Source organism: Centroberyx affinis, unplaced genomic scaffold (assembly GCF_046629955.1).
Source record: "Centroberyx affinis isolate AG114_WGS23_722 - 3 ecotype Tasmania unplaced genomic scaffold, CSIRO-AGI_Caff_v1 ptg002222l_1, whole genome shotgun sequence".
Lineage (NCBI taxonomy): Eukaryota > Metazoa > Chordata > Actinopteri > Beryciformes > Berycidae > Centroberyx > Centroberyx affinis.
In genome coordinates, this window is record NW_027280522.1 from 206,596 (window position 1) to 217,802 (window position 11,207).

Genomic DNA, 11,207 nt, shown 5'->3' on the forward strand with positions numbered 1-11,207 from the left:
CAAGACAACCGTATGTCCGGGTTACAGCACCAGTGTAACTGCTGCTGTAAGGCCTGCAACAGTATCAGTAGATTTACTGCATCTTCCTGTAGCCTAATCAGACCTTGGCCTTAACCTGCCAGTCCTTGTGCCTTGGCAAAACAAAAACATTTCCTACCACCAGTCGTACCACATACGAAAATTGCGACCATCACAAAGGTTACAGTTTGATGTTGTAAGCGTTGGCATTTCAAGCTGAGAAACTGAGGTTGCATCATTACTACTAATACAGTTGCTGATTTGTAGAGGATCAGGTGATTACTTTTGAACCTGGTTGATAACAGGGACACATGAAGTCATTCATGTCATTATATACACATGGGAATGCATTGTGTATTCCAAACAATGGTTTGTTTGTCACATATTTGTAGATCATAATAAATTTATGATACTGAGGAATAAAAGTGTTGAGGTTTACAGTTGAACTTCGCATTTGCAACACCAGGTGGCAGGATTGCACTTCGTAAATGTAGGAAGAGAACAGGATTGCCATCACTTTAGTTGCAACAGAATAGGGATGGCTCAGTGCATGTATCTTTAATAAATGTGCAAAGGAAATAAGGCATGGGTTGCTATGTTCCATTCACTGTAATGTTTTCATGATTCATTTATCATTGAAGGCAACATTATGGAACATATACTTCATACTGTTCATTGTGCATTTGTTGAGTGCAAACCCATAGTAATAATACTTGCAAAATACAGCCCGCTTCGTGTTTTATCCCCACAAAATACACACTCCTGCAGTGTGCGGCTCCTGTAGCAGCCCCTTCACGACATGAGACACAACTTATTTCCGCCTGTCAAACTAGCTGTCAAACACGAGCGAGGGGTTGTGCTCCCGCTGCTCCGTCATTCAGGAAGTCCAGACCAACTGACAGCACTTCGCAAAGTCGCACCGACATCTTCAGAGTTGGACTTAAACGCTCTTCAAGTGCGTCTGCTTTTTCCAACAACGACGAGTATTTCAGCGGGTAAGTGTGTTGTTGTTGTTGTTGTTTTTCGTGCTTCGCTGTAACACAGTTTGTCCCGCTCGTCGGTTTACAGCTGCTGGCCCCGCGCTCTCTCAACAGCAATGACACTTCCTCTAGGCTCAGCGAGCTAAGCTACCGTAGATGTCACGGCGGAAAAAGTAGCCCTAAATTCAGCTGTAGTGCTTATAGTTTAAGTTTGTTGTTCAAGTTTAAAATGATTGTCGTCGCCTGGTTTCGACGTCCTTCGCCTGGCTCGGCTTGTTGTTTAAACGCCACTCAAGAGAGGTGGTGTGTGTAGACCAGCATCAGCTCGCTAAGTGCGTAGGTTTGCTTTTAACTGACAGCAAAGTGCTATTTGCAGGTTGTGTGTGTCTGCACCTGCCCAAATTGACGTTGAAATGTGGATATTTGCGTTGGGCTCTGACTGGGGGAAACGCGTTTGATCCTCACGGGTAAGTACAGCGAAGAAATGACAGGTTGTAATGTAAGTGTTCAGTGGGGGGTTTTAAAACAGAAAGCGGTTAGACTCAATGTAAACTTGGCTGAGGCGGTATTTGAGAATTGTCATGCTAGCTAAGTCGGTTAGTCTGCTTGAGTTCATCACATGTAAAAATGACAGTGTCGTTCCCCCATCGCTTCCTACGTTGACTGTTGCGAGTGGGGTTTTACTATCAACGAACAGCCACAATGGCTCAACGCTTTTGACGATGTACCATCCACCACACAGCACCTAAATCACATTTTACTATATATAACGTTACGTCTCTTCGTGTAACCAGTCAAACACAATCTGCACGTTTAATACCCCCTTTCACGCCGCTCGATTAAGATATTGGATTTGTGTTCATTTACACGCAGCAACAATAAACGCGTTTCATTTATCTTTTTGTTTGTAATTTCTGCCGTGGATATCGTAAGAGGTCTTCACCTACGCGCAGGTCTGCGTTTTGTTTCATAATCTGCATTAAAAGTAAATGTAGGTTAACATGACGCGCTTGAAATGGCAGATTTAGATAGCAAGCTGAACACTAAAACCTAAGCTGACCCAACATGATGTCATCTCTGTGTGTAGAGCGCATGAGTGAGAGGTAACAGACGTGTGTTTTACTGTTGAATTGTGCCATTTCTGAATATCTTTTTTTTTTAAAACGCCTATCCATTCAATTACACAATTTCCCGCCGGGGATCATAAAAGTTTAATGTCGTCTTATGACATTGTATGCATGCCATTCAAATGAATGACATCATGTTCTGACTTTACCTTTTTGTTGTATGAGAGCAGGGATGTAGTGGATGGTAAGCCCACCTAAACTCAGTTCATTCACCTTTTTATTTGCAGAATAGAGTTTAGCCACCTTTTTTTTTTTAGGCTGGCACAAATCTGAGTAAGTAGTATCAAACTGATGTAGGTTATATAAGGATAGGGTCTTTTAAGGAGACAAAGCTGAAAATGTAATTGATTTTTGTTTATAGTGGCGTTAGGATTTGGGGCTGCTTTATGATGATCAATTGACAGGAGGTCATAGTTTACCAACCTTTTTATTTGCCAACATCGTTAATTGAGAGTACTGATGCCCTACTCCAGTTTTGCAGCAGTGTGTTTTTGTTCAAAGGGCGCAGTTCTCTCTTGTTCACCTTTATCCTCCATATCTAGTAGGCCATCAAGCTCACCAGCCAGCTAATGACTGCACAACTAAGAGAGGGAATAGAAAGTTACACAGTTCCTTATTAGTGGCCCATGTCATTGGTGAGAATGGTATCTAGGGCAGTTCAGTATTTGAGCAGGGTATTTTCCTTTTTATTGTGCCATTTTAGCTGAATGTTTCTTTCAGTCAGGCCACTGGACTGATATAGCATGGGTGTGGGTGCCAGACAGCGTAGGATAGCATTGCACAGATTATATGACTTGCTATATTCTTCAAGTACACGTCTCTTGCACAGTTGGACTAAATCCCCAACTGAGGTTAGCCACATCTGGTGAGGTTAGACCTTTTTATAGTGCAGGTTGCGAAAGCTGTGGACTTTTCAAGGCTAAAAAGCAAAGGGCCAGGAGGTCAGACGGAGTCAACGTTAATATGAACGGAATTGATTGACTGTATTGGATGGATTAATTAGTAAATTAACACCTGCTTTCATCCGGTCTTTGTTAAAAAAAAAAAAAAAATTGAACGCATTGAACGGGTCTATGTATGTAACGTGATGAGCTTACTTTCCTTCAGACAGGCAGAGGCAGTCATAAGCATATTGCTCACAGTCTCATCTTTTTATAGAGCCGTGTGAGAGCTTATGGAGACAAAGGCCAGGGGTCGTCTCGTGATTTTGCACAAATCCCTTTAAGTATATATATGTGTGCATGTGTGTGTGCATGCTGATGGATGTGAGGGTGGGACACATCAGCTGCTCTTGACAAGTGGCTAATGTGGCTGTCCAGGGAAAGTAGGCAGGGGGTGGGCAGGGGGGGGGGGCAAGCAAGCAGCCCGTGCTCGCGCTGAAGTCGCCAGCAGACCTGACATTGGAGGGGGGGAGTTTAAACCCTGGCAGCAGGTTTAATCACTACACATGGACTGCTCTGTAAAGGGGTTTGGTTAATCTGGGTGTGAATAAAGCTGAGGATGTGAAGGAGAAGAGGGGGTGCTTTTCCCTCCCCAGCTGTTCCCTTTACCCCTATAACTTTCTCAAGGAGTGTTATAGTTATGTCTCTATTCCTATGATTCAACATAGCAAGAAGGGGCAACAGGATGGTGTAGACTAGGCAGGACATCCCCAGGTTCAGGACCCAGGTTCAATAATTTCTCCTTCTAGGATCTGTAAAGTATCACATCGACTTAAAGACACTTTTTACCGTTTTGCTGATGTTGCTGGACTTAGTGTACACCTATTCACCAATACGGGCCAAAAAAATGATGATTTCTAGAAATTGTACATCAAAATTAACAGACTGTCTCTTTCCGGTAAACAGCACATTTCGATTGATGACTCATCCTGCACTCGGGGGCGTATACAAAAATTTCATCCAATGAAATGTTGACGCGCCTACTTCCACGATTTTCAAATAATTCCCTCCCGCTGACACTTCCCACCCTGACTTGCTGTTTTCATTCAGAAATACATCAATACAGGGATGCAAATCACGCTCTCCATGCCACTTCATGGGGTCTTTAAAAGGGGAAAGAAAGACTGAACTGAAACATCTCCTACTCTCCATCATCACAAGGCCTGTCCTTTTAAAGACAAAAATCTTTCTTTGGAGTACTTGTCCACACGTCACTGGGACATCCGAAAGGCTGCAGCCAATTACAACACCACTCTGTAAAATAGGCTAGAGTAGTTACAATTGTTGATAACTGTGACCTCCATATGCCTGTCTTAGCTTCTGCTTCACGGCTCTCATGATGTGGTGCAGTGCCTAATGCAATCACTCTCAGTCTCAGTTGAATCCTGAATTGTCTAATTTAAGAACAACCAGAAGGCATACAGGCCAGCTTGTGGCCTTAGAGGACCTGGGCCTATTTTAATTAGCACTGATAACCACGCTCCTAGGATGGCCTCCTCTGGCCCAGCTATTATCCAGCAAGTGATTGTCTTACCAGAGTCAGCGACTCTTCCCTCCTCCCCCTCACCTTGGCTGGGGTCATGTGGATGTCAAAGTTAACAAGTTTACCTGCTCTGCTGTCGAAGAACCATGACAGGCCCACGGGTAGGCCTATATGTCTTATGGCTAGCTACCAGGCCTATAATGAGTTTACTGGCTGTGTTCACGGTCGGCCCAACATATGTCATCTGTTTGACAGGCATAACGCTATTTTCCAAAAGTTGAAAATGTTTCCTCGACGCCAGTGTAAAAACTCCTGGCAGGCTTCATTTTGCATCTAGGGGAACCTGTTGAAAACACCAGTGAAACTCTTTCATTTTTCCCCAACCTTGACTGATCCCCTTCAGCATCTCTCCCTCAACCCTCTCTGCTGAAAGCAATGAAGTTTTCTACACTTCCCTTCCACGTGACAGAAGTCTGACTTTTGAAAAATATATTAGAGAATTGTCAGTTTAGCCGGTGCTGCAGCAGTTTGGTGGTTTATGCCACGGTAGCAGAGCGCATCAAATATTAAAGCGCTGCTGTCAGGCTTAATGTTCTGCAGTGATCTGGTTTAGCATGTCTAATATAGGAATGCTGTCTCGAATGACGAGGAGAATTACGCCCCCCCCCCCCCCCCCCCTTCTAGCAGATGTGCTCACGCGTACTGCTTTTAATGATGATTTCAAAAGACAGCTAAACCCTGCACTGCTGCAAGATCCTGGTCATGTGAAGCCAGTAAGAGCTACGGAGAAAGACCCAATACAGATGTTTGGTAACAGGATTACTCTGCAGCAGCAGCAGTAGCACTTTATTTAATTACCCAATAGTGACCACATTCACATGCCACCACACAATTGACTGCCCTGTTTGCAATAGGTGCTTCTCTTCCATCTCCTGGTGGACATCAAGGCAGTGTTTGTACTAGGGCTGCAACTAACAATTATTTTCATTGTCGATTATTTTCTTGATTAATCGATTAGTTGTTTGGTCTATAAAATGTCAGAAAATGGTGAAAAATGTCAATCACTGTTTCCCAAAGCCCAAGACGACGTCCTCAAATGTCTTGTTTTGTCCAAACCCAAAGATATATAGAGAATTTTGACTTATTTATCTTAAAAAATTACTCAAACCGATTAATCGATTATCAAAATAGTTGGCAATTAATTTAATAGTTGACAACTAATCGATTAATCGTTGCAGCTCTAGTTTGTTCCCTTCATCCATCTATCCTGTCAACTCAATCAACGGTGTGTCTTTGTGTGAAAGATCAGCATTGCAAGCTCTTGAGCTCTTAAGCACGTTTCACTTGTCTGCTGCTTGTCTTTTTCATAATATCCCTGGCTGGTCCATAAGGGTAGGAAGGCGAAGTCATCATCAGAAACTCTTTCATCTGTATTTACTATTAATCTGATGGAAACGATGTATTTGCACCGCTGACCATGCAAGGAGTCACTGGGAAAAATGTGAAATGGATCTAGTCATGCCCCAGCAGCTGGTGCAGACCTGAGTCATGGCCTGGGTCTACTGAAAGCTGTCTCGGAGGAGAGGAAGTCAAGGCCCAACAGATGTCTCATGAACGAATGCCTCCCCAATGAGTGTGCCACTTCTGCTGTTCACTCGCCCATCCGCCACCTCGCACTCCAGTCTCGATCCCCATCATCTCACCAACCAGTTTAATCTCAAGACTGATCTTTGGTGAGCAGTAGCGTGCAGCTGTCACCCACTGCAGTTGCGCACTAATAATATTGTACAGACCAAGAGGCATCTATTGTGCCTCTCCAAATGTAGGCTGGTGTCTGTGTGCATATGTCAGCCTGTTTGCACCTGGCAAGTCTAATGAATTTTTTTTTTCAACTTGCATGGCATCTGGCCTAATGTGTTTACCTCACCCCCTATTTAGTATGTTATAGGCCAAAATGTAGAACAGATTGGGTGTTGAGCACGTCATAGTTTCTTGTGCAATACATGCACTGCTCTTCCCCCCATTGTTTTCCTCAAGCATACTAAACCCTCTGTCATAAGAGAGGCATTTTGGCAAGTCAGCCTTCGCTGGGTGTGGGAGGTTAACGCGAGCACTTAATTACAGCCCTTCACTACAAACGCGCCTCCGATCCTCTGGCGAGGTTGCAGCTGTGACCATGAGTCGGCCCCTCCACCCCCTTCCAACCCCCATTATGTCCGGCTACATCTGTCTCCAGCTCTCCCGTGAAATCTGCAAGCCTCTATCTGCTCTTCCATGACTAGGCCATGCTGAAGCGGCTGTGGCATTATGCGCGGCCATCATCATCACCCAGAGAGACATCACCACTGCTGATGGCTGACTTGTCTTATCTCTGCCCACCACCACCCCTCCTGGGTCTAGGGCTTAATTTAGCTCAGCAGAATGAAGGAGAGGGCTTAGGCAGGAGTATTTTTAGAACTACATGTTTCGCTGTAATAGGGGTCTTTTTAAAAATTGAAAGTGTCATGTCATAGCTCTACAATTTGCGTCCATTCTGCTGACTTTCCCCTGCATGCAACCCGCTGAGAAGCTACAGTATGCGCTGTTGGCCTAGCAGAGTGGGCATGTCAGCAAGGCTTAGGATGCGTGATTGTGATGGACACGTTTGCTGATGTGAGTGGGGAGTGAGGTAATACACTGCGCCACACTGGTCTATTTTTGGGTGCTTCCTCTGCCTGCCCAAAGCGCTTTTGTGTCTCACAGTTCCACATCACAGTTTCTGCTCGGCCGCCTTTAGAACATGTTTCCGAACCTGTCTTTCATTTCTTTAAAGTGTCATTACAAAGCATAATTCACTGGTGCGTTTGGTTGAGAACTTGCGTGGCAGGGCACCGGGCGCTCGGGCTGACGGTGACATTATTTAATGACTGCTGACAAGCTTCACTCCTTGGCGTTACGGAATGATGCAGCGCTTTTAAGGGTGATGTCACCTTTCTGATTTGGCAAGAATGCACAAGGCCTTTTTGCCTGGCTGCCACGCAACCTGATGTAAATGCTCGATCTTCATCTGTTGGACTACCAGAGTGTGTGCCAAACCCACCCCATCCCCCAGTCCCAAGAGAAACTAGGCCTCTGCCCAAGCTCTGTGCAGCCCTAATGCTGTGACTGGACAGCCTCCATTGGGTCAAGTGGAGATTTGCCTCTGATGAATCTGGGGGAGATTGTGTTGCGCTCTCGCTAGCCAGCAGTGAATCAGGCTAAATGTAATTTTTTTTCTTTTTTATTCAAGTCTCAGCCTCTTCCTGGCTGAATATGCCGGAAACGACCCAATGTGTGGGTTCCTTACTCCCCCCCCCCATTTATTTATAATGCATGACAACATCCAGGCTAACAAATAAATGGAGTTTAAACCTCCTCTGTTAAACAAGTGGGCAACACTGCTATCGCTCTGCAGTTGGAGTAGCCTAATTAATGTGTTTGACTTCATTTCAGGCTCCTCCCATAGTTGTCATTATCTCTCCAACTGAGCTTTTTAGTTGACCCATGATTCATCAGACTGGTCATGAACGGCGTTTTATATTCCATGAGGGAACACAGGAGTTTCTCATGAGTAAAAGGGAGGAAATGAGAGCCAAAGCAAGTATTTCTGTCATCCTTTTCTTGCTTAATAGTCCATACTAGGAAGGTTTTGTATGCCTTTGTGACTCCATTGTGCCCGAGGTTGAACTGAACAATTGTCCAATTAAACTGTGACTTGGAGAAAACTGTGCCAGTCACCCCCCACCTTCCCCTCCTCCTTCCCTCACTCATTCTTTGTTTCCTCTCTCTCTCACTCGCACACACAAGCTCTCATCACACTCACACAAACACAAATGAACCAGATGTGCAGCGCTGCAAAGCCAAGGGGGCCATGAACCCTGCGATAATTGCAGGGATCATATCGTCCGAGAAGGCAAATGAGGAAATGGTTAAATCGTCAGGCGGTGAGGGAATCAAACAAGCGGACGCGTGCACACACCCTCCTTGTCTTCTCATTGACGGCAGCCTGCATGACCCCTGTCCAGCTATTGTTTCCTGGCGAGATGTCGGAGAGGAAAGCCTATATTGTAGTCAATTCACAAGGAGGGAGCAGGAAGCAGGTCATTATTACTATCAGATTAGATTTCCAGGTTAAATTACTATTCTTGCCAATAACCACAGGCTGGCATTTATGGTTGCTACACATTGTTATGATGTAGATAATTGCACAGTCATTTATTGATTAACTTTTCAATTGCTGATTGCAGCAACAAACAGTAGTCAATGAAGAGTCTTCTGTTATGCAATAGTAGCACGCTATCAACCACGTTCTAGTAAAATTAAAGAAGCCATGTGGCTATTCAGACTTGATTTATGTCAAGATAATAAACATGATTGAGGGCTATAATGGACAGCAAGCAGGACCAGAGCATCTGATACTCCCTGACATCCATCTAGTCTAAGAGCTTTTGTCTATCTCTGCCACTCATTCTTTCTCACACACACACACACACACACACACTCTCTCGCTCTCTCTCTCTGATTTATTGGGCTCTACGCTGAATAAAGTGTTCCTGTTATTACGGCTGTGTATTTTTTCCCCCCAACAAATATTTGCAGTACAAAGAAGATTTACCCAATGAATTATTGATTGGCAACGCACACAGGAATGCAGGGATTCGAGGGGGGGGGGGGGGGGGGGGGTCATGGCGTCTGATCTGTGTGCACGGGCAAGATCAGACTGCTTGGCTAATGTGGAGGACGTCATGATGATGGAAATGTACTGGAGGAGCTAGTGATCACTCCCCCCAACCCCACAGGGACAATGCCTCTGCGTGAGAGGTTGCAGGGGTTAAAAGATCCCACCACTGCACCTGAGCTGGACCAGATTGAAAAATATGGCTCAGCAGTGAATGTTACAAATGAAAGGAAAAGCAGCTGGGTACATAAGGAGGGAAGAGCAGGCAGAAGGGTGGTCTAGCGGTTGGGGAGCCGCTGTCCTTAAAAGCTAAAGCCTGGCTGGTCCCCTACCAGCCATACTGTATGTCCTGTTGAACACCTGCTCAGTCATAGTAAGTCGCTCTAGAGTGAGTGTTAACTAAATATCTGTAAAGTCAAGGATGCCAGGCAAGAATGGTTAGACACCAAGAGATGTGGCTGTATCTACTGTAGCGTTAGACAAACCTATCTATCGGCCAGTGTTGGGCTTTTATGAAATACTTAAAAAATATTGATTAGTTAGATCTAGGTAGGCTCTCTTTGTAAAGTCCTCTGAGACATGCTTGTGATGAAGGGCTATAAATAAATGAATGAACTTGACTTGAGTTGGCATGTCATGTGGTCCACTGTTGGTATGATGGCGGTTCCCCCTGACCACAGCTACATGAACACTGTAAAACATGCGATGAAATTTACTTAGGTGACAAGGCAAGTGTTTTGATGGCTGATTTCAAGCTCTTGCCTGTGGTCAAACCTGTTGTTTTTATTGTGTAAGTTTCACCAACAGTCATTTAACAAGATTAATCAATATTTCAGTGCCTGGGGTTTAAAGACCCAACGCTTTAGATACAGTTGGCATATTGATGCACATTGATTGTTTTTATGTAACGGACCTAACTATCGCGCAGCCCTATCTCTCCCATACACACACATCCCTCTAAGTGTGGCATTACCAAACACATCATTTACTTTAGTGACTTGCACTCAGCCACATTAGCAATAGTGTGATGTGGGTGTTACCTAGAATTCATTTGTGTTGGTAAAATCTGTCCACCACAGGGCAGATTTTTACTTTTTTATTTTTTCCTTCTCTTTTTTTGGTGTGTAAAAGAGGCTTGGATGAAGCAGCACAGCTCTAAAAGAGGAAGGGGGAGGCTGAGTTCTGAGCCCTGAATTAATTCCCAAATTAATTGCGGGCAGACTTTACAGGGGATAAAAAGCTGAAATCCTGGGGCCTAAAACCCATGGGCCCTCTCCCACTCCATGTAAACTCCAGTGATGATGTACATAATTTATACTGTCAGTGTATATTTGAAAAAGAAGAAGAGGAAGAGGCAAAGCACAAGGGAAATGACTCAGTGGCCTAGATGCATGTTTCCTTTTTGGGGTTTCCTCTGCTTAATTTCCTCCCTCCTGTCTTTCTCTTTCATTCTGGTTGATCATTCTCTCTTTTCTTTTTAAAAGGCAGTGGAACGATGAAAGGATGTAGGTTAGCATGCCTAGGCTTTTGCCTGCCTGCTGCATCGCGTCCATTGAGGCTTAACAGCTACATGAGTCAAATTACCCAACACCTTCTTCTCAGCACTTCTCAACCGATGCGCTTTCTGTGGCGATCAAGCCGCTTCCGTGTCGACTTCGACAGGGCGGCAGCTCTTCTAACACACTTGTTTGGCTGATCAAACGAGAATAATGGGGGCACTGTGTCGTGTTTGTCTTTGACGGAGCGAGAGGAAGTTTGTAGTGGTTTTCTGGCACTACTGACAGACTTTCACACGACAATCCCCTGCCCCCTCTTTTTTTTTTTTTTGTCTTCTGCGCTTCACGGTCAACTGAAAGCCACAAGCTCCTTCAGAAAATGGCTCCCTGTGATACACTAGTGGAAGCGGGACATTTTTATTCAGTCTATTATGAAGCTGACAGCTCTGGAAGTCCTAGCCATAAA